This window comes from Lissotriton vulgaris, chromosome 1_1 (assembly GCF_964263255.1).
Source record: "Lissotriton vulgaris chromosome 1_1, aLisVul1.2, whole genome shotgun sequence".
NCBI lineage: Eukaryota > Metazoa > Chordata > Amphibia > Caudata > Salamandridae > Lissotriton > Lissotriton vulgaris.
Genome location: NC_141685.1, coordinates 1,905,378,886 through 1,905,402,977, shown reverse-complemented (window position 1 = coordinate 1,905,402,977; position 24,092 = coordinate 1,905,378,886). Strand labels below are relative to the sequence as shown.

General features: G+C 43.0%; 1 protein-coding gene across 1 annotated transcript in view; it reads left to right on the top strand.

The window, feature by feature from the left end:
* NELL2 (neural EGFL like 2) overlaps positions 1 to 24,092 on the top strand; it is a 1,025,546-nt gene that overhangs the window by 785,406 nt on the left and 216,048 nt on the right. The window lies entirely within an intron of this gene.

The window sequence follows — 24,092 nt, the reverse complement described above, 5'->3', positions numbered from 1 at the left end:
TATCGCTAATTGTGCAATGCTGAATGCTCTCTTAACGAGAATGAACCTTGAAGTATATTCTGTATGCGAAAATGCAAAGCCATTCATGCAAAAAACGCACTATATATAGGCAATAACGAGGAATAGTCATCTATCCGTGTCTAAACCTTTTTTGTCGTGATACCTATTTGCTGAATAGCATACACAAAAGCTTATTGCGTTTTTTGGATGAAATATCATTCTACTTAACCCCTTCGCTGCGGGGGTAAATCCCCCGCTGTGCTGGGGGGGAGGGGGCACGCACAGCGCCCGCATGCTCATGACGAGCTGAGCTCGTCATGAGCTCTAGCGCACCTGTGCTCATGACGAGCTCAGCTCGTCACAGGTGCATTGGCTCATGGAACGTTCAGCACAGCGGGGGAATTCTCACCGCACCTGAGCGTTCCACGGGCCATGACGAGCTGAGCTCGTCATGAGCACCGGAGCGCCGTGGCTCATGACGAGCTCAGCTCGTCATGAGCATTCAAGAGGTTAAGCAATATACGGTCTACAACACAGCTAATTGTGGGTGAGCATGCAATTAAATATGTATTTTCGGAATGAATGAATGTATGAACGATGACGTTAGCGGGTGAATAGAAACTGTAAGGCTTTTCATAGCACTGACTGATTCTAGCCAAAGGGAGAGGTGCCTGCTATCCAATAGGTATGAGAACTGAAAGAATCAAGTTTTAAGATGCCTCCTGAACAGATTGTGATTGTTGACTTCACTAATTTGTAGAGTAAAGTAGTTCCACATTTTATGTAATAGTAAAGAGAAAACGCTTCCACTGTGTCCTGATCATTTGATTCTGTATGTTCAAGAAGATGAAACACGAAGGTGTGAAAAGAGCGCAGTAATTGATGTTGAATGCGTTTTTTCCAGCTAGAGCATGGCCCTATATTTGTCAACCGTTTGTCTGTTAGTATTGTCCTGAATATAATATACTTTTGGAACCAATGTTCATTTTTAAGCTGGATGCTGATGAATGTGTCCTTTGGGATGCAGAGTAGTAGCATACTTGCTGTATTTTGCACTACCGGAAGACATTGTATTAGCTATTGACAGATGCCCAGATAAAGGGTATCACACAATAGATTTCTGTAGTGATCACCAAGACCTCTTTAACGTTAAACAGAAATCTGTACTTGACGTGGTAACTTAGTAAATAGATACACATCTAGCTACAGCTTTGTAGAATGGCACATCATTGGTAAAGTGCACTACATTAAAAAAGGTTTTATTTAGAATCAATATGTAGGCTTTCATTGATGTTCAAGTAACTATATAATCTCTAGCTCATTGTCATTTGCGTATATTGTTTTAAATACCGTTTTTCTTTAATTTATTTTTATGGTGAGTGATGTGTGGGAGTCTCTTATAGTCAAGTCAGAAGTAAAGTTTATTTAGACCATTGGTCTTTAAACCATGTCAAAACATGGCTTTTTTAACAAATATTGTAAAATCATTACAAGTTCATCAACCGACCCCATTAAGGAGCCTGATTTTCATATATTTCCTATCAATTTCACACAAGTTACATACATAAGTCATATTCACACCCATACATCCACATAAATAATCCAAAAAAATAGTAACTATTATAGATATTTTGCAGAGAAAGTGTTTATGTTTCATGCAACATTCGTAAAAAAACAGTTTCTTTTAAATCAAAACAGGACCTCACAAATGAGAAATGGGAGGTGTCACAGAGATTATTGCAGTAATATAAGCGAGCTGCTGTGTTACAAAATTGAAAACACACACCAACATCCCTGAATATTAGAAGTAAACACATTTAGAATTGTGATGAGTGTGCCTGTGCACTGTCAGTGACCTGGTTAAATAAGGTATGAAAGAACTGAAGTTGGATCATGAATTCAAAGCTGTTCTGAACAAGAAACCACAAAATACTTTTGGCTTAGGGCCCCCCAAATTCTTAAGATGTCCCTGCAACAGGGAGCATGATACTTGCCTTTTTATTTTCACCAGTACTAGTCAATTCAAGTCAAACTGAATATCAGGTAATGCCTAATTTTAGCATTATACCTAATTAATAGCTACTTCTCAATGAAGTAAATTAAACTAAAGGTAAAATAATGCACATCATATATACAATATAAATAGCAGCAGGCCCTTATTACAAATTTTAAAAATTATGTTACTCACTGCATGTTAGTTCATAAATTCCACAGCATTTTACACATTTCAGCATCCATTCTATTACTCAGCTCAAGCTCTTTGCAGTAGTTTCCTAATATTTTAGGAGAGCAAATACTGTTTTGCTAACCACTATCAAATAATTTCAAAGTTAGATTAATATTATGTGCATACAGGGAATTGTTCTCAAATGTTTCACACAAATGTCTTTCAGGTAGGGAAACGTAAATTGAATGGCTAATGACTGTACATCCAGTCTACAAAGTCTAGAATATTCAACTTTGCTTAAAACAAATAGACATGGTGCTAAATTGATAGAATCAGGATTTGTTCAAAGCAAAATCCTATAAGCACTTACCAGACAACACAGTAAATGATCCATCGGGTATCTCTAGAGAGTGGGACAAGAATACAGTCTTTAAAGATCAGATCTGGTTTCTAAATTTGTTAAAAATTAAATATAATTCACAAAACTTAAAGTAGATGTTATGTTGTTTAGATCAGAGTGGAGGTTTTTCCTTCTCCTACCTCGCCGCCAAGTCATAGAACGACCTCCCACTCCACATCTGAACCTCCCCTTCACTCGCCGACTTCAGTAGGGGACTCAAGACCAGGCTCTCGACTAACGCTCACCAAGACTGCAGTGCCTGAGTACCCTCCAGGGTGATAAGCCATGCTTTCCAAATACTGATTAATTGATTCACTTGATAAATATTTCTTTATTTGACCCTTAATTACTACAGTAATGTCTGTTTACAAATATATATTTAGGAGAGTTTACAATTTTTGAATATTTGCTAACACATGGCCTTTGTATGGAGAAACTGCCCTTTTAATCTAGGACTAAATCAAACCGGAAATCAACGGGCAATGCACACTTTTTATTTTAGCACAAAAAACTTCAGCACGTTTGGTGACCACCAAGTTAAGAGCAGTTCTAGCTAGCTCTAATCTCGACGACAGCTGTGGTGTACCTTTTCATATATGCAATATCTATCTCAGAGCATTACATTTAATACAATTTAGTTTATTACCAACATCTAAAGCCAAAAAGACTGATACCAATAAACCATTCACAAATCTATTAGGCATTAACTGTAAGCCTGAATTGATCAGCTGCACTGTTAGTATCAAATGCATACAGTTACTTTTCCAACTTATTAAGAATTTTAGGGTCATTTCAAGATAACCTTATGTTTCACCTTGTCAACATGTTTCTCTAAATAATACCAATTGAATCTGTAATCCTTACAGCCAAATTTCAACACTTTTGTTTTGACAGGTTAATTGTGAAGTGGTTGGTTGCAGTGTAGGTCATCAAGCTGCTAATCAACTTCTAAAACCCCAGTGGTGTCTGATTAATTGAGACTAAAGGCAAATCAGCCAAATATAGGTTTAATATTATAAAAGCCAGTACGCAACCTTGTTTCAGAATACTAACTCCAGAATTACCGAAGTTGACTTTAACCCAGCTCACATTATGAAACCACTGGATCTAGAAAGACGACCCTTTCACTATTCTTTAGTGTGATAACTTCCCACATAACAAGGTTTGCGTTATTTTATCAAAGGCACTGAATCAACTATGCAACAGTACAGATTTTTTCAAATATGGATAAACTTGTTAGCTAAGCATGACGATGTGATAATATTATCAATGGTAAATGATTGGTATCAGAATCCTACTAGTTCAAAAGGTATACTGCCCTTATCATCTATCTCAATTGGCATTTGTTGCGGGATAAGTATGGCAAAAATATTCCCTTGTAATTGAGGAGGTAAATAATGCAGAAATTAGATGGGTCTCACTTAGAGCCATTTTTATAAATTGCCATACCAATTTGTAGGAATAGTCCTCTTCTGCAAGATTAAGTTCCAAAGAAGGATGAGTTTATTGGTTAGGAATTTGAGGTTCATATTTAACATTGAAAAATGTGCTTTATTGGGTCCAGGGGTTCAAGACCATTTTGAACTCTTTATATATAGCATTGCTAATTCCAGTCCTCGAAATTGTAAATTCAGGTAAAACGTGTTCATTTAGCCAGTTATGCTTACAATTATTAGAATCTATGTTCACACAATATAAATTAGAAGTTAAATTCTCCTATTGTGTATTGATGATAATGTAGCCTTTTATACTTTTGTAACCCTGCATGCTAAATGAAATAGAGGACACAAATTAACAAATGTTCTTCATTATGGAAGCAATAATTTGTTTTGCTCAAACTTCCCATTAAAGGTAGAGGGTGTTTATATTTCCTTTTTAACTGCAAATTCCATCTTTAGAGCACACATGCTGGCTAGGAATTTCTAGACACTCAAACTCTATGTGACCATTCAAGGAAAATAATCTAGTCAGCAAAGTGTACTGTTAACATAAAAAGTGATATCTATTCTCAAATATTACCTCTTCATCTAATTGTTTAATCCCACATTGTTCAAAAACAGTAGCTTACAATTAGATAGTTCTGACAGTTACTCAAATTTCCTAAGTCAGACAATACCTCATCTACAATGTAAGCAGTATTTTTTTGTCAATCTCTATCACTAGAAAATAGTAGCATTACCTTGTCTTTGAGGAACCAGAGATGAGGCTAACTATCCCAAGTTATGTTCATGAGAAGAAAGTTAAGATTTAATACTTACATCATTTCTGGGTAAACGTGTGACCAAATAATAGATTGAAAATGAAGATCTGTTGGCAAAGATAACATTCTCTAATCCTTTGTCTATTTTGTGAGTATCAGTTTTTCCCAATCGGGTGTAAGTACTATACCTCTGATGCAGGGTCACTGATTTAATTAAAATTTCACTATTCTAAATATTCAGTGGTAGAGCTCTGAAGTAAGTTCCTCAACATGGAGAGAAGGTGACCTTACTGCTAAAGCTGCCAACTTTGGAAATGGGGAGCCAGATTTGACTCTCGACATCAACTTACTATTCTATTATTTTGCAATACTCTGCAGTAAGGGTGGAGATCGCTGCATGGCAAAGTAAAGGGAAAATGTAATGTTTTTAGACTCGGAAGTAAATATTAAAAATAGTTTAAGTTATAAAATAATGTAAATTTATTTTATAGATTTACTTTAAATGTAGAACACATTTTAAAAATGGTACAGCATTTAATGGAATTATATTACAATGAATATAAATGATTTTCTAAAGTTTAAATTAAAAAATAAATTCCCATCTGAAGAAAAGAATATGTTTTCATGTGCATTAATAAAGAAAAGTGCTATGTAGACTTATTAACATTAATATAGTTGTTTGTAATAACATTTAGTGTCACATTGCTTTTAATTTATAAAAGCTAATTACATCTTTTTTTATTAAATATTAAATATGTACTTTAAATATATCGTAACATTAAACTGTAGTTATTTATAGTTCTGACGTTTTCAATAATCTAACTTAATTTACGAATATTTCCTATGGAGTTTTTTTTTAATTCTACCACCATTATTTTCTGTGGATGGGTGTTTCAGTGCCAGTGGTTGTCAATGTTAGTTCTGGACTTTATTAAAAAATTGTAAGTTACAAGTGTTAGCAGTACGTTTTGTAGTACTATTGTAATACATTTTGTGAATCAGTGTGAAGAATCTGATGTTTCTATTTTATGTACTACCTCTATAATACAGAGATAGTAAATGGTGCATCATCTCTCCAACAGCGTTCACACTAGGGAATTACCCTTTTTTGTCTCTACTGTCACGCAGCAATAGTTTGCCTTGCACCTGAAATATTTTTATTTGCTATTGACTGTGATGCACAGCATACCTTGTACACTAACATCACTGAAGTGAGACCAAAAGTAGGAGGAAACTAAAGATTCTGGTTGAGTTTAGTTTGATTGTTGCAAGGGACACACCTCAGAAACTAAGCACCCACCTCAAAGGGAAAGGTACAGTTGGAAAAGAGTAGTATCCCCTTTCTATCTGTACATCTCACTTGTGGATACCTGCTGCAAGGTGAATAAACACCACTAAAACACTAGGCATTTGAAGGCGTGGAATGGGCCCCCATCATGAAACATGGTGCCCCTCACCATAGGGCAATAACATTATTTCTGCCTCCCCTGAACACAGGGGAAATATTTTCAGAGAAAATAATGGGGGGATGGTCCATCTGGCATTGGCATCTGGCTACAACACACCCTACTGGGCCCAAGTTAATCTGCACTGGGTGAACAATAAAAAAAATCAAAAAGATATGGGGCTGACCCATCCTGTCATCAGGTGGCTCCCATCACCCCTGGGTCCAGGAAACATTGGGCAGGAGCAGAATGGCGATTTTATTCCCACTCAGCCTCACGTAGGGAGGCCGAAGGTTCACTAAAGGTTTGTGAGGGAGCCAACCCATCTTGGTTTTGGGCAGCAGCCCTCATTACTGGGCCTAAGACAGTCAGAAATCCAACTAGGCAGACCTTCCAAGATTTTGCGATTCATGAAATAATTGTGAAATCAGCTAAGGAGGGCGATGAACACAATATTTGCCATTTTGTCACAAAAAAGGTCTACTGGCAGATGGAAAAAATATGGTGACTTCTTATTGGCTGTATGCACAAAATTCACAAAATCACACCGAACAGCCGTAATGCAGACTCCTGACCTGGATATCGCGGGCATATATTTCTGCGGGAGACCTTTTTCTGAAGCTAAAGTGATGACCTGTATCCAAAGTCACTTGTCAGGAGAGGCAGCCAGAGATACGTTGTCCAGCTCTTCGGCCATGCTCCACCACCTGCCCAAATACCATGGCATATCCTGCCACAACCGCACCCATGCTGAGGGCAAGTAAGTGGATCCTCTTCTGTCCATATAATCCTCTGAAGTCATGCCATGGTGTAACCTGTGTGTGGGGTCAGCGCTAATGGCGCAAGTCGGGCACCGCAATACAGAAGCTGCTAGGTGTGAGGAACCAGGATTTACACTGGGAAGCAATCCAAGATACTGCCAGAATAAAAGCATGTTTTAGAGGGGCAATGACTACCACAATAAATCAGTTGTTTCATAACATTCAACGCCTTGTCAGGGCTAGTAAGTGCTTAGTATGAAAATTGGGGGCCCCTATCTTACAGGATGAACCCTAGCAGGGAAACTATACTTTTAGGAAAAATTTGAGTTTGCACCGGGGTATGTGCAAGGATTTAAATCACACAGTTAAGACGCTGAAAGAAGATTCAGGTACTAATGAATTTTAGTATAATCTATTTTTTGTTTAATTTTATTAATTATATCAAAAAGTTTGTTCACATTTTTATATCTATATATTTTTTAAATGTTTTGTGACTGTACAAATAGTATCCTGTTACAAGTGACCATGTGCAAATATTAATAAATTAAAAACACAGATAAATCACAATAAGTTGATCAGTCTTTTGTTGAAATACAGAACCAATTTCTCTTCAACGCGTTTCGGCGGTTAGCCTTTCTCAGGAATTCTGTATTTGCTATATATAACAGATTGATACTATAATAGAAAAAAACTTAATTTTAGTTTATCAATCGTACAAATTTGATTTCAATTCACAGCGTCTCACTGATTCAACTATTAACATTCACTTTGATTATCTATTGGACTGATATGGTTTTAATACTAATTGACGCATTTGTATGACTGTACTATACCACTATTCACATTCTAAATTTACATCTCACTGAACATTACTATACATATTTACATTATATACAATATTTACAAAACATAGTGCATCTTGAATTAAAAACTTTTTCATCTTGAATCTCATCTTACGGACTCATCAGCGGATAAAGGTGCGTATGTGAGTACAGCTGCATAAATTATCCTCTCTGGGGATCACAGAGAAAACAAATGATGCGATGTAGTATGAAAACCGAATTATGTAAGGAAGGGAGCAATAGCCTTTCTAATGGGTTGCTAACAGTGCATATTCTACAGACCTTTATTATTAGCTGGAGAGACTCCGATGATGTGACCGGCAGGATGTTTACTGTGTTATCCTAAGGAGTTGATGTTTCCAGAAAAACTATGAATACAAAAATGTAAAATGTATTGTTTAATGTGTCTCCAACTAAAGAGGTTTATAACCAATGATGCAACGTGGAAATTTACCTACTTGATCAGACGACTGAGATGGACATTCTATGGTGTTCCAGATTTGAATTGTGGAAAGAAATTTCCTGATGATTTCTAGGGCTCGTACTATGCGCCCGTGATGATCTGAAACATTACAAATGAAACGGACTCATGTCCTAACTGAAATAGTTATGAATGCTACAAAATGTGGTGAGGGTGGATGCGAGAAGATCACATACCTGCTTATAAAATAAACAAGTGGATAAAGCGAAGATCCTGTGGAAGATGATTCATAGGGAAACTTAATTTAGATCGATATCTTCCTTTTGCAGGTGGGAAATGATGAAGTCTGTGAACGTTAAAAAGTCTCAATTAACAAAAAAGTATTCTAGCGTACATTATTGAACTAGACAGTGTCTGACAAACTAGCTAATTTTATTATAAGAGGAAGATTGTAATGAGAATGAAAAGACCTGTATTTAATGGTCAGTTCTCGATGTTGTTCACCAATATATCTATCTGGCAAGTTGTATATGGTCGGGCTCTCTAAATATAACATGATCATGCGATGTGTCTGCAGAATGATAATGCTAAAAGACACTGTAAGAATTCCACACGTGGTATATTCTTTTTAAAACCTCGATTGTGTATATTTGGTCGTCTTTAGACTCTATGATCTATTTTGCATAGAAGGTATGGACGTCTTTTACAAGTAGGTGCCTATCTATCATCTATAAACTCTATGGTCTGTTTGGCATAGAAGGTATGGAACCCTTTTACACATAGGTGCTTTTCCGTTATTTAATCTTAACCGCATCGATGCTGCGGTGATTTTTGCGCTGTGCGGCTGTTTTCCCTTTTCCGCGATACATGACAAGCTCAGCTCGTCATCAGCACACGCCACCCGTGGGTGATGACGAGCTGAGCTCGTCATCAGCATCAAAAGGGTTAAATAGTGCCTGTGTGAGGGACACTGGCATCTTCCCATCTAGTACAGTTCAAACCTTATTTCCCATTATGAGGCGAGGCTTTGGATAAGTCTAATATTAACAAGAACGTCTCGGACCAGTACTTACTTGTTTATAGCGAGCGGCGTGCCCTTCTGTGTCCTGTGTCTCTTCCGTCTGGGCGAGCGAGAGAGTACAATTTGCCAGATGATTTTAAAGATCCTGAAAAAGCGCCAAAATCGAAGTCTCGCAAGATGAGATTTTAAAAAACGCAGGTCAATGCCGGGCTGTTTACGATACCATGATGGAAGCCACCATCTTAAACTGGTATGTAAGTACAGAGCACTAATGTGAAAGTGCTTGTTTCCTACCGCTGTAGTACGCTGATGTATTACAGCTAGTTGATATCGCAAGATGAGATTACCAAGCGCTAATGATAATTGCGGGCTTTGTACGATACAGATATGTGAGCCACCATCTTGAACTAGTATAGGAATGTAGTGCACTAAGTTAAATTAAAGCCGATTGCATACCTGTGTCGACCACCGTCATCTTGGGCTGATGTGGTTCAGCTTATTGATATAATGTACATGAAATACAATTTTTATAACTTTCAATATTGAAAGTAACTACAGAGGTTTTAGACGGGAACTCGAGTGTCGTAATTATTTGTCAAAAATTCATATGCGTACACATGCTTAAGCTGGAAGAGTCTTCCTAACAGATGAATGGTACAGGCGTAAATGTATTAGGGTGATGAGAAGTGAAAATTGGAAAGTTGTAGAGAAAACCATTTTTCCGCATATTTTCTGATGAGTGGATAAGATGAGATATCTGTGTATACATGTAAATGTTATTTACAGTTAAATTGCTAGACACTTTTTCCAACTAGTAAAACAAGTTCTAATCAGTAAGTAGAAGTAACTATATTGACAAATTTTGACTTACTAGACAGTTCATTTTATACACAATTCTTGTATGTGTTACAATATCGCTTGTTCCCAAGGTATGTCTATATTCAATCCATCAGTAGCTGTCCCCAGAGTAAATATCCAGTAAACCTCTCTTAGTTTTCTGCTTTTATCTGGATCTAACCCTGTCTTGTGGTGTACCCTCTCCAGAATATACCACAACATATTATCTGGTGTATGATTGTTTTGTAGATAGTGAGCGACCAATGGTGCAGTCTGCTTCTTGGTTCGAATTGCTGATCTATGTTCTGTCAACCTGACATTCAGTGCTCGTCCTGTCTGTCCTACATATCCTTTCTGACAAGGGCAAATTATTAAATAAATGACATTTGTACTTTTGCAGTTATTGAGATCTGTAGGTCTGATTAGTTGTTTCTTAAAATTCAGAGTAGGACCTTGTATAACTGTTTTGCACGATTTGCAGTTTGAGCAGCTGTATGTGCCTGTGACTGGTTGCAGATCCACAAGAGATTGTTGACTAGTTGATCCCTGCGATTTCATACGTGACCTGACAATATGATCTTTCAAGGTTTTGTTTCTTTTGTATGCAAATATAGGTTTTGCAAGACGATTTTCTTTGGGAACATTAACATTCAATATGTGCCAATTTGCACACATTGTTTGTCTGATTCTGTTGTTAAGTTCTGAATGTTTAGTGATGAATACTAGATTGGGGGATTTGTTTTCTTGCTTTTGCTCTAGGAGGTGCTGGCGGTCATAAAAGCGAGCCCGCTTATATGAGTCCCGTATTATTTTCTTGGGATAACCTCGAGCTAAAAATTTATCCTTCATCATAACTGAGTTCTCATCATAGTCCAGAATACTAGTACAATTTCGTCTTAGACGCAAGAATTCCCCGAAGGGGACACTATTCTTCTGAATAGTGGGTTGATAGCTGTCATAGTGTAGTATTGTGTTCCTTGCTGTAGGCTTCACGAATAAGTCCACAGCAAGGCACCCATCTCTGTGTTTGATCAAAACATCTAAGTATTCTACTTGTTTTCTGTCGGCGTTATGTGTGAATCTGATATTTTTGTCACACAGATTTATCCAGTCTAAAATTTGTTCCAAATTGTCTTCATTGTCTACCCAAATGAAGAACACGTCGTCTATGTATCGTGACCAAACGGTCACTGATTCATGGAACGGCGTGACCTCATTGAATATGTATTGGCTTTCGAACTTGGCCATGTATATATTGGCAATTGTTGGAGCGCATGAGGCTCCCATGCTGACTCCTTGCTGTTGTTTATGCAATTTGCCATTGAACTCAAAAATATTTTCCATGAGAACGATTTTTAAGCATTCTAAAATGAATATAGTAGGGCCAACTATGTTGTATTTCTTTATAAACCAATGGGCGGCCTCCAGTGCTCCCATAATGGGCACATTACTATACAATGCTTCTATATCCATGGTGATTAGCCATTGTGAAGTATTGCAAAAATTAACATTCTCCACTAGATTTATGATCTGTCTGGTGTCTTGTACATATCCTGGGATTTCGAGAGATATAAGGGCAAAGAATGGCGTCTATGTATTTTGCTAAAGGTTCAGTGACTGAGCCAATTGTGGTAACTATGGGTCTCAGTGGTGGGTCTGTAGCGTTTTTGTTTATTTTAGGGATTCCGTATATGCTCGCAAGTTAAGGATTGCTAACATTTAAAAATTCCCATTCTTTTTTACAGATTTCTCCTTCTCTCAGAGCCTTGTCCGTCAATTGTTTTATTTTGTTTTTAGTCTTTGAGGTTGAGTCTCTAAATATTGGGGCATAGAATCTAGTATCTTGCAACATTTCTTCCATTTTGGCAACATAGTCAGACGTCTCATACACCACAATCCCTCCCCCTTTATCACAAGCTTTTACTGTGATATTCTTATCTTGTTTGAGATCTTTCAATGCTTTATATTGAACAGATGTCAAGTTGAAAGTTGTTTTGGGAATAAAATTTGTTATGTTGGTAAATTTCTCACTAATAACTTGCTCGAATATAGCGACTTGGGGTGGTAATTGGTCAACTGTGGGGGTGAATAGTGATTGTGGTCTTAGTCCAGATAGGTTAACCTCATCTGAGGAATTTTCTTGCCCTTGATAAAAGAATTTTAATCTCACCTTTCAAAGAAAATTTTGTAAGTCTCTGAAAAGGTCAAATTTGTTCAAACCCGAATGGGGAGCCAAAGAGAGACCTTTAGATAGTACAGAGACTGTTTTAATTGTTAAATTTTTCTTACTCGGGTTGAAGATTGGTAGGAGATCTAAGTTCTCCAATACCTGTTGTTGTTCCTTGTTTCTAAATACTGATTGTACATCATGGGTTGATATACTGGGAATTGGCTGTAGTCCTGTTGAGGGGCACTCTGGAAGCGCGGTTGATATTGCGGTCTCCAGTTGCCACGTCTCATCTGACGATGCCCTAAAAAAGGTTGCATGTTATGGTATCTGGCATTAGGTCTAGTATTTTGAGGGTTACCTTCAAAATATGCTCCTTCTCCATCTGAGCCAGATGATTCAGAAAAGGTGTTTATTCTTTTGCCATATTGATTAGATCTGTTGCCCCAGTTCTCACTTGAACCATCAGTATTGGTATAGAAATTGTCTGATAAATAAGGATAAACTGTTTCTTTTTTTTAAAACTTAATATCCTTTTGTACCTTCTCTGTTTTTCTTTTGATTAAATAGTCAGAGTAAGAGTTCAGATCTTTTTCTATATCCTCCAATTTCTTCTTTACATCTTCAACTATGCCTGAGTTTTTATTTTTTCTTCTAGGTCTGAGATTTCCTTATCTAATTGTTGTATTATGCCCTTGGATGTTTCCACAATCAACATCATATAGTCTCTGGAGCATCGGTTGGAAATAAGTGTCCAACGCTCCAGAAACTCTCTGATATGGACAAAAAGGCCTGGGATGTTACGCACTCTCAGGCCCTGTGGAATTATCCCTGCTTTTAAATATTGGCGCATGAAGTGACCATGCTGTTCAATACGTTTTGATTTTTTTCTAAGCCCCAATAAAGTATTAAGGTCATCATTTTTGTCTTGTCCCAATGTGGACGATTCTCCGAAGGAACCAGTACTTCCTACCATATTTGCGTATTGTTCGTCTGAAAAGTCAATATTTTAGCCATGATTCTCTAACTCAATTGGTTATGCTAAAGTTAAAAAGTGAGATTTAATAAAAAATTCTAACTGAAAAGATATTTATCTTTGTTTGTGAATAGAGTGTGCTCGTGTGATCGACTAAACCCTAAGGTGCGTGAAGAAAAACCCTAAATAATTAAATATTTTCTATAGTAATTGCTACTAGGGATGTTTCTTTAGCTAACCCCTCACAAAACCAGCCATGAGTATACTTAGTATAAACATTGGGGGCCCCTACCTTACAGGATGAACCCTAGCAGGGAAACTATACTTTTAGGAAAAATTGGAGTTTGCACCGGGTTATGTGCAAGGATTTAAATCACACAGTTAAGACGCTGAAAGAAGATTCAGGTACTAATGAATTTTGGCATGATCTATTTTTTGTTTAATTTAAGGGGTAGTAAGTGCTACATAAATAAAATTACATGCAACACGCTAGTTAAAATATTTGCCCTTGAATGAAGAGCAAAGAGTGTACTCCTGCCCATTTGCTTTTTGCAGCGCTGTAAAAAAAGGTGTACATATGACCCAAACACAGCCGTCAAAGCCAGAAATGACGCCCAGCACTGTTGACCCCTCTATGTAACAGGGCGTCCTAGTCTGGCACAAACAGGGTACCAGGACGAGCTCCGGCACCTCCTGCAGCTTCCAGGATCCCATTCTCTGGAGCACAACTGCTGGCACTCCCTAGGGAGGGACATAGATGTTGTTCAGGAGGGTGGCTATGTGGGGAGAGGCAGGGGCTAAGGGCAGTACGGCTAAGGGTTCTTTCCTGAAGCTGAAATTAACCCACTGTGGCCCTTTATCTCTTACAAGCAAGTGAAAATAGAGTGAGTGCAATGACACCCTCCTGGTGCACAACATGTGATTTGCAATGACAGATAAAACAAAACACTTAACATCTGGGGTAAACTGAATTTTATTTACAATAATGTGAATAATTCCATGCACAGAATGCAGCTCGTCACAAGGCTATATTGGGTAAGCATGGTGAGTGGTCATAAAGGCTGAGTGAATATATACCTAAATAGACTGTAATATGCTTTTTTCAATAACTTAAAAAGCTATACCCCAGGCGGGAGCGGGATGGCTCCCTCCTGGGAGGCGGGAGCCACCCCGCTCCCGCCTCCCATCTGCTCCTCCCTCCCTTAACCTTTCTTATGGAGGCTGCGCAGCGGATGCGCGCAGCGGGCGCGCTGCAGGCGCGTCGAAGGCATGCCAAAGGCAAGCCCTTCTGTGCCCGTCTGCGCCTGGACCGCACAAAGCGCCCGTCCGTGCCTGGACCGCACCCAGCGCCAGAACCCCTGGCCCCCGCGGAAACCAAGAAGCCCGACTGAGATATGACACCATCACCCTCCACGCACTCAACACCGGCCGACCAGCCACCTGCTACCAAGCCACTCTGAAGCGCACCCACGGACCCTTCTCTTGCCAAACCTGCAAATTCACCTGCGTCCGAACCTACATCCCACCACCCAGACCAGGCAACAACAACAACCAACTCAAGTGCATCCTGCTCAACACCCGCTCCATCCACAAGCACGCCATCGAACTCTGGGACCTCCTCGACACAACAGCACCAGACGTCGCCTTCCTCACAGAAACCTGGATGAACGCCTCCTCAGCCCCCGACATCACCATAGCCATCCCGGACGGCTACAAGATCAGCCGAAAGAACTGCGTCAACCAAACCGGAGGAGGAATCGCCATCATCTACAGGAACACCATAAACGTCACGACCAACTCGGAAGATGTCCTAACCGCCGCCGAACACCTACACTTCCAGATACACACGACCCAAGACCACCCTCAGAGGAACCCTCGTCTACAGACCACCGGGCCCACGCACACAATTCAGTGAAGCCATCGCCGCCTTCATCAGCCCACATGCCCTCGCCTCATCAGACTACATCCTCCTAGGGGACCTGAACTTCCACCTGGAGAACAACAATGACAACAACACCACCACCCTGCCCGAAAACCTCGCCAACCTCGGACTCAAGCAATTGGTGAACACCTCCACCCACTACGCCGGCCACACGCTCGACCTCATCTTCTCTGCCAGCATCACAGCTGCATCCACTTCACCTTTAAGAAGACCACATCCCACCACCGCCCGCAACAGATTCCCCGTAGGTGCTGGAGCAAAATCACCGCAGACCAGCTAACCACATCACTGAGCCAGAACCCACCTATTACCACCACTGACACCGACGACGCAGCCCGCAACCTCACACAGTAGATAGTCAACTGCGCTGACGCCCTTGCACCACTGAAGAACCCTCCAGGCAAGCCCGGCAACTGGAAAACAACATGGTTCACCGACAACCTCAAAGAATCGAAGAAACCCTGCAGATCCCTCTAGAAAACCTGGCGCCATGAACAGACGACAGAAAACATGACAGCCCTCAAGAACGCCACCCTCAAACACCACCAGCTGATCCGCACCACCTAAAGACATTGTTCAAAGAACGCCTGGACAACAGCACACACAACAGCAAGGAACTCTTAAGCATCGTAAAAGAGCTCTCCAATCCCAACGCCAACAGCAACGACATCACACCATCCCAAGACCTCTGCAACTTCTTCGCCACGTTCTTCCACCGCAAGATCGCTGATATCCACAACAGCTTCGGCAGACTTCACCCCCAGCCACCGAACCAATGCCCCCTACAACCACCCTCAGCGCCTGGACTCCCATCAGCACTGAAGACACCGCACACGCTATGAACACCATCCGCTCCGGCTCTCCTTCCGACCCATGCTCTCACCACATCTTCAACAAAGCCGACACCATCATCGCTCCCCACCTACGGAACATCATAAACAACTCCCTTGCGTCTGCCACCTTCCCAGAGAGCTGGAAGCATGCAGAGATCAACGCCCTACTGAAGAAACCCACAACGGACCCTAAAGACCTCAAAAACATCCGCCCCATCACTCTTCTTCCCTTCCCGGCAAAAGTGATGGAGAAGATAGTCAATAAACCGCTGACCGCATTCCTCGAGGCCAATGGATCCCTCGACCCTTCCCAGTCCGGATTTCGAGCCAACCACAACACTGAGACTGCCCTCATCGCAGCCACCGACGACATCAGGACCCTACTCGACCACGGGGAAACCACCGCCATCATCCTCCTAGACCTCTCAGCGGTCTTTGATACAGTCTGCTATCGCACCCTAATAACGCGCCTCCACAACGCTGGGATCCAAGGCAAAGCCCTGGACTGGATCACCTCTTTTCTCTCTGACAGAACCCATCGAGTCCGCCTCCCTCCCTCCCTTCCACTCCGCGGCCACCAAGATCATCTGCGGCGTACCCCATGGCTCATCTCTCAACCCAACCCTCTTCAATATCTACATGAGCCCCCTCGCCACCATCGCACGCAAACACAACCTCAACATCATTTCATACGCCGACGACACCCGTTACCTCTATGATGACAATGCAATTTCTTTTCTGTTTCTTGAGCAAGTACTTTTTGTAGAATGGCAGAAGCAGTTGCCAAATTCTAAAATGCTGAGAGGGGCATGACATTTTGTCTTTTGACTGAGGAGAAATTCTTGAAGGGTGAGCCCACCGCTGGGGTTTACATTACTATCCTGAGCAGAAGTGGAGGTACACCAGGTGTGGCACTTTTTTTTAATGCTTCATTTTGGATTGACTGTCCACTGTTAATAGTGACATGAACAAAGACTCTGCAGCTCTAATGTTGTGCACACTCACCGCAGTTTAGAAAGACTTACGGGAAGCTGCTCATCTCTCTCATACCCGAGGCGCCTAGAAAGCAGGCATATATTTATGATCTCTCATATATGCTTGCATCACATCTTGGGTGAACACACTTTGAGTGTCTGTCCCTAAGCTTTTAATGCGCATGCTGTTGGTGTCTGTGTCCGTAATAATAGTGATGTTGGCCTATCCTTTCGGAGTCCCTCGGTCGAGGACATGGGCATCCGCAGAAATGTTTCCAGGGAGGGGCACATTTTTTACTTCATCACCATCCCCCTTGCACCCTTCTCCCCTCTGCCTTGCACCCTTCTTGACCTCTCCCTTGCACCCTTCTCCCCCTGCCCCTTGCACCCCTCTACCCTTGTGCCTTACTCCACCTCCGCCTTGCACCCTTTTCTACCTTGCACCATTCTCACCTCTGCCTTGCACCATTCTTCCCTCTGCCTTGTACCCTTCTTCCCTCTGCCTTGCACCCTTCTCCCTCTCTGCTTTGTACCCTTCTCTACCTTGCACCCTTCTCCCCTCTGCCGTGCACCCTTCTCCCCTCCCTCTTGCACCCTTCTCCTCTCTGCCTTGCACCCTTATCCCCTCTGCCTCGCACCCTTCTCCCTCTCCGCTTTGCACACTTCTCTACCTTGCACCCTTCTCCCCTCTGCCGTGCACCCTTCTCCTCTCTACCTTGCACCCTTCTCCTTTCTGCCTTGCACCCTTCTCCCCTCTTCATTGCACCCTTCTCCTCTCTTCCTTGCACCCTTCTCCCCTCTGCCTTGCACCCTTCTCTGCCACCCCCTACAACCACTCTCAGCGCCTGGACTCCCATCACTCCATCGCCAACCTCGGACTCAAGCAATTGGTGAACACCTCCACCCACTACGCCGGCCACACGCTCGACCCCATCTTCTCTGCCAGCATCCACGTTGCCTTCAGCCACTCCACCAGACTACACTGGGACCAATCACAGCTGCATCCACTTCACCTTTAAGAAGACCACATCCCACCACCGCCCGCAACAGATCCCCCGTAGGTGCTGGAGCAAAATCACCGCAGACCATCTAACCACATCACTGAGCCAGAACCCACCTATCACCACCACTGACACTGACGACGCAGCCCGCAACTTCACACAGTAGATAGTCAACTGTGCCGACAACCTTGCACCACTGAAGAACCCTCCAGGCAAGCCCGGCAACAGGAAAACAACATGGTTCACCGACAACCTCAAAGAATCGAAGAAACCCTGCAGATCCCTCTAGAAAACCTGGCGCCGCGAACAGACGACAGAAAACATGACAGCCCTCAAGAACGCCACCCGCAAACACCACCAGCTGATCCGCACCACCTAAAGACATTGTTCAAAGAACACCTGGACAACAACACACACAACAGCAAGGAACTCTTCAGCATCGTAAAAGAGCTCTCCAATCCCAACGCCAACAGCAACGACATCACACCATCCCAAGACCTCTGCAACTTCTTTGCCACGCTCTCCACCGCAAGATCGCCGATATCCACAACAGCTTCGGCAGACTCCGCCCCCAGCCACCGAACCAATGCCCCCTACAACCACCTTCAGCGCCTGGACTCCCATCAGCACTGAAGACACCGCCCACGCTATGAACACCACCCGCTCCCGCTCTCCTTCCGACCCATGCCCTCACCACATCTTCAACAAAGCCGACACCATCATCACTCCCCACCTACGGAACATCATAAACAACTCCCTCGCGTCCGCCACCTTCCCAGAGAGCTGGAAGCATGCAGAGATCAACGCCCTACTGAAGAAACCCACAGCGGACCCTAAAGACCTCAAAAACATCCGCCCCATCACTCTTCTTCCCTTCCCGGCAAAAGTGATCGAGAAGATCGTCAATAAACTGCTGACCGCATTCTTCGAGGCCAATGGATCCCTCGACCCATCCCAGTCCGGATTTCGAGCCAACCACAACACTGAGACTGCCCTCATCGCAGCCACCGACGACATCAGGACCCTACTCGACAACGGGGAAACCACCGCCATCATCCTCCTAGACCTCTCAGCCGTCTTTGATACAGTCTGCTGTCGCACCCTAATAACCCGCCTCCACAACGCTGGGATCCAAAGCAAAGCCCTGGACTGGATCACCTCTTTTCTCTCTGACAGAACCCATCGAGTCCGCCTCCCTCCCTTCCACTCCGCGGCCACCAAGATCATCTGCGGCGTACCCCAAGGCTCATCGCTCAGCCCAACCCTCTTCAATATCCACATGAGCCCCCTCGCCACCATCGCACGCATACACAACCTCAACATCATCTCATACGCCGACGACACCCATTACCTCTATGATGACAATGCAATTTCTTTTCTGTTTCTTGAGCAAGTACTTTTTGTAGAATGGCAGAAGCAGTTGCCAAATTCTAAAAGGCTGAGAGGGGCATGACATTTTGTCTTTTGACTGAGGAGAAATTCTTGAAGGGTGAGCCCACCACTGGGGTCTACATTACTATCCTGAGCAGAAGTGGAGGTACACCAGGTGTGGCACTTTTTTTAATGCTTCATTTTGGATTGACTGTCCACTGTTAATAGTGACATGAACAAAGACCCTGCAGCTCTAATGTTGTGCACACTCACCTCAGTTTAGAAAGACTTAAGGGACTTAGGCTCCTAGTAAGCAGGCATATATTTATGATCTCTCATATATGCTTGCATCACATCTTGGGTGAACACACTTTGAGTGTCTGTACCTAAGCTTTTAATGCGCATGCTGTTGGTGTCTGTGTCCGTAATAATAGTGATGTTGGCCTATCCTTTCGGAGGCCCTCGGTCGAGGACATGGGCATCCGCAGAAATGTTTCCAGGGGCACATTTTTTACTTCATCGCCATCCCCCTTGCACCCTTCTCCCCGCTGCCTTGCACCCTTCTTGACCTCCCCCTTGCACCCTTCTCCCCCTGCCCCTTGCACCCTTCTACCCTCCCCCTTGTACCTTACTCCACCTCCGCCTTGCACCCTTTTCTACCTTGCACCATTCTCCCCTCTGCCTTGCACCATTCTTCCCTCTGCCTTGTAACCTTCTCCTCTCTGCCTTGCACCCTTCTCCCTCTCCGCTTTGTACCCTTCTCTACCTTGCACCCTTCTCCCCTCTGCCGTGCACCCTTCTAACCTCCCTCTTGCACCCTTCTCCTCTCTGCCTTGCATCCTTCTCCCCTCTGCCTCGCACCCTTCTCCCTCTCAGCTTTGCACCCTTCTCTACCTTGCACCCTTCTCCCCTCTGCAGTGCACCCTTCTCCTCTCTACCTTGCACCCTTCTCCTTTCTGCCTTGCACCCTTCTCCTCTCTTCCTTGCACCCTTCTCCCCTCTGCCTTGCACCCTTCTCTGCCACCCCCTTGCACCCTTCCCACTCAATGGAGGGGGCTGCCACCTGGAACAATGGCACCTTTTCAAAAGCATGATGGACTAGGGCCGGCCCTGACTGGGTCCATACCGGACACACTGGCTGTCCAGTGGGGTGCAAGTGCCACTCCTTGCCCCCCTGCGGACGCCCATGGTCGAGGACCTTTGTATAAACTCATCTGCGGAGTGCCTCAAGGCTCATACCCCCTGCTCCTACGCCCTTCTGTGTTTTATGGTCTCTGATTTGCAAATTTCAAGACATTTAGAGTCCTACAGCAGATGGCTCTGGGACTTGGAACCGCTAGCACCAAGTCAGCTCAATTCCACAGAAAACAGGATGACTAGTAATCTTGTGCCATTGTTTTTGGCTTAACCTATGCACCAAAATGTTACCACAAAGGGGAGTAAAGCCCACAAACACTCTCAGACACTTAAAACATGCCTATTTCAAAGTAGAACACTGTGCTAAAACAGTTCCCATTGATTTAAGGTTGAAAGTAAATTATTTTGAGTACAAAGAAGTGCTGCAATAATGCCACAAAATGTCAATTTTTGTGCTGTGAAATTTGTAAATCCATCCCAGCATATCCTGAGGGGTCTGACACTCACCAGGTATAGAATACATTAAAAAGAGAATGTGTTGGGAGGAGTGATCTGTCTTTGCATTGGCCACACCCACTCCCCTAGCCCCAAGACAGTCTTTCTTCTTCTCTAGGGTATATATCAAAGCTGTCCACAACTGCTTGCCCCACCAGACATCAGGGAAGATTTGTGTTAAATGGGAGGTTGGGGGCCTGCCCATTCTTGAATCATGCTGCACCCCCCACCTCTGGCTGGAGGACCTTTTTTCTGGTTCCCTGCGGAGCATATTGGGTGCTTATTTCAGGTGTGCTCATCTCAGGGTCAAAAAGGTCACTTGTATCCAGGGGAAGTATTTAAAAGAAGGGAATAGGGTGGGGTAGTCCATTTTAGCATTAGGCTCACCTCCACTTATTTGCCCAAGGCATTCTTTCTCTCTTCCTGGAGCCCAAAGGCTCACTACTACAGTCATCCCCCATTGTAAGTGAGTGGAGAGGGGATGTTTAGCATTCCTAGGTGTAGTTTTGGCATAGGGGCTGCAAAAAATGAGTGACCCCCCCCCCCCCATTCTGCCTGCCCGGCGGAGCAGACTGACATTCTGGTTCCTGGAGGTAGGCCGATGCCAAGATGGGCCTGCACCTCAGGACATTCTATTTTGGTCATCAATCCTTAGAATATTTTAGCCTTTTTGCCCACCTGGAAACGGAAGGTTGAGGGAGAACTTTCAAACCTACCCAACTAAGGGTTCAATAAGACTGTCTGGTGGTAGCGGTAAGGGTATAGACTAAAGGAAGGGCAAACATTTCCCACACCTCCTTTATTTTCTCACGTTTTCCCTTCTGGTCCAGCCATCAGGGAAATTATTTAAAAAAGGTATGGGGTGTGGTGCCAGTTTATCCTGGGTAGCTGGCAATCTTTCTGCCACCAGGTGGAGGCCTACTGAAGAGTTTATCTCCTCTGCTGGGCCATATGTGAAAACTACACCTAAAGAAATTGCAGTTTTCTCTCACATGCTATGGGAAATTTCGGCTGAATTTGGGCTCTGTGTCGGCCGGCACCAAGGGAACCACAAACCCCAGGCCATTTCGTACAACTAGAGGCACAGTGGAATACAGACAGTGTAGCTGCATGCATCCCTCTACCTTTTCATTCCCACAATTTCCTGTGAATTTCAATGGTATGCATTGAATACCTGTTTCTGTCTCTTTTCATGGGGGAATCACTGTAGCATTCATCTCTTGGCACCCAAGGCACAGTACCAACCATTGGTTGCTGGAAAACTCGAGACCCGGGATAAAGCTACATGGTGTGGTTTGCATTTATAGCAGCACGTTTTCATGGAGGCAAATTCTTTCAATTACCAATCAAGTCTGCATGACAAAGAAAAGTATTTATGTAATCACATTTCTTTAAAGATTTCTCATGATGTATGTATGCATTAGGAGGCTTCACTGAGACTCTACCAATGACAACAAATCACTGTTATGTGCATAAACTCTGTCCATAAAATAAATCTATATGATATTTAATTTACACTGGAAGCAGGTGACCTCAGGGGAAGGTGCTTGACCTCATCACACCTCCAGGAAAGGTAATCTGCTGTCTGTGATTGGCTGTAGTTAAGATTGCTCACTTCCTCCTTATGGTTAGCAGATATGTACTGTGGTTCATGTGTTCCCACACACTAGGAAATGTACCCAGCTTAACATGACATTCTCTGAACTACAATACATTTATGGTCCTAAAGGGGGTGATTTCCCGACCTCATATCTGCTAACAGAAGCCCTGTCAGTTATAGATGTCTTTTAGACTCCACGTTCTTTCAATTTCAGTCTGTCTAACAAGACAGCTATATGCAAGCATTCCTCTCTCATCACCTAAATATGTCAATGAGAACTAATGTTGGAAAAGTTATATGTACAATCAGAGTGTGCCAGTTTAGGCTGGAGCTAACAGGCACTAAATTGTGCACTCCAGTGAATTGTGCTATCATGCAAAGAAAAGTGAGGTGTATTTTACAGTCTCTACCGGTTACTGTCATGCAGCAATAGTTATAGCAGCGATTTTATGGAGTGGCAGCTTAGCAGCTGCTCCTTTGCTTCATCATGGCATGCAAAATACTGTGGGGCAGATTTACAAGAAGTTTCCCTTCCCCAGCCTGCGATACCCTTACTCCACCATGGATGCCCCATATTTACAATATGGTGCACCATGGCGCAAGTATTGACAGATGTGTCCGAAATTCTGACGTATCTGTTGGCCCAAAAGTCACGCGTTGCTGGAGTTGTGTTGCAAGCACGATGCAACTCAGCATTGCATGGTGAGGCCTGTACTTATTGTACTGTGTCACTCCTTACGCCCACTTGAAGCAGGGGTGAGGTTTTGATGCAGTGGCGTCCTAGAAGTGGCGTAGTGAAATCTTGCAGATTTCACTGCATCATTTTTTATGAGGCTTTCCTACGTGGGAACGCCCACCCTGCATACATTATACCTGACGCAGGTATAATGTGACGCAGGTCTTTACAACATGACGCATCTCCTTATATACATCACGTTGTAAACTGGCCGCATTGTTAACGCTGCTGCTACATCCCAAAAGTGATGCAAGGCGGTGCAAAAGTGTTGCAAGGGCTTATACATCTGCCCCTGAGCGTTCACCCATGTGGGACCCATTGTTCCCTGCTCAAAAGATAAGCGCTGGCTGCATCTTGTTGAATCCTGTTAATACAGCCTGGCTACTCTGACAGGATTAGCTAGATGCCCCAATGGCCGCATCTTGAAAGGTTCCCAGGGTTCTCCCTCTGAGTGTGCAGTTTGAGACTGCATGTCCTCTATGTGGGTGACCCAAATTCTCCTCTGGACATTCCATGCCCTCTCTTGAAGGCTTAATTTCGACAGTACAATGCCCACAATATGTGAGACAGAGGTAATGTGCTTGACATATGAAATCCACAATAATATGTGTATTAGACTTGTGTTTTGCTGCGTCTAAAAATTGCATCTGTGCTGGAGTGTTAACGATTGCGGAAGCTTTGCAACTTATTTTAGTTTCATTTGTTTATGTTTATGTTTATGTTTATGTCGGTTTATATAGCGCCAAGTCACCGACAGGTCTCAGGG